Source organism: Canis lupus, chromosome 7, assembly GCF_011100685.1.
Source record: "Canis lupus familiaris isolate Mischka breed German Shepherd chromosome 7, alternate assembly UU_Cfam_GSD_1.0, whole genome shotgun sequence".
NCBI lineage: Eukaryota > Metazoa > Chordata > Mammalia > Carnivora > Canidae > Canis > Canis lupus.
Genome location: NC_049228.1, coordinates 59,340,470 through 59,341,509, shown reverse-complemented (window position 1 = coordinate 59,341,509; position 1,040 = coordinate 59,340,470). Strand labels below are relative to the sequence as shown.

At 33.7% G+C, this 1,040-nt stretch overlaps 1 pseudogene; it reads left to right on the top strand.

Moving 5' to 3' along the window:
* The first annotated feature begins 338 nt into the window (after positions 1-338).
* Positions 339-658, top strand: LOC100685690 (annotated as a pseudogene).
* The last annotated feature ends 382 nt before the right edge of the window (positions 659-1,040 follow it).

Here is a 1,040-nt window from a genome sequence, read left to right as displayed (position 1 = left end):
TATCTAGAACATTCTGACCCCAAATATATTTTATAATACTTAATAATATGTGAAGTTATACCTTAGTGTATTCCATGTAATTATGCAATGCCTGCAGTTCTCAGAAGAACATTGATATTGTAAACATCGTGAACAGAACAGTGGAACACTGAAGCAAATGTGGTTTTTTTTTTTTTTGAAATTTTATTATTTTTTATTTGAAAACTAAAACTTAGAGAAGCTGCCTGTATGCTAGGAAGCTTTTTCCCACCTTCACATGTCCCAAGGATCAGATTGAGGGTTTCTCCTTGCTCAGGCAGTGGCTGGAGAACAGAGTGCAAACTGCAGAGAACTAAATCATGACAAGACTGGCATTTAGGAAAATTCTTCCTCTCTTTAACCAAGGTGAAGTTGAAAGAAGTACAGGCAAAACTGTAAACAGAGGAACCATTGTGCTTCTAGAAAAATCTCAAGGAAAAGTATTGCAAGCAACAGTAGTAGCTATTGGATCAGGCTCTAAAGGAAAAGATGGAGAGATTCAACCAGTTATAATGAAAGTTGGAGTTTAAGTTTTTCTAGGATATGGAGGCACCACAAAAGTTCTAGACACAAGAATTATTTCTTATTTAGAGACGGTGACAATCTTGTAGAATATATGATTGAAATAAGTCACTATTGAAATAGCATGATGTGAAGCTGCTCATTCCACTGCAGTTTCGAAATCTTTTCCCATAAAAATAATTTCCAAATCTCATTCTTATACTTAACGATATCCAAACTAATGCTACCCAATGTCTGTAAAATTTAGTTTCAGTGCAGTGACATACTTTACTAAAATAAAAATATTGCCAAATAAAGACTACCAAATAAAAAACCATAATTGAGAAGAAAAATAAAAATGTAGAGGAAAAGAGGTAATTACAAGTGTGCCGACAAAAACCACTTGGACAACATTTGTTCTAGGTTCACTTTATCAACATTTTAACAGCCATGCTTTATCATTGCTCTATTTACCTATTTCTCTCTAGCCCTTTCTTTCTCTTTTATCTCTCTCTCTAATT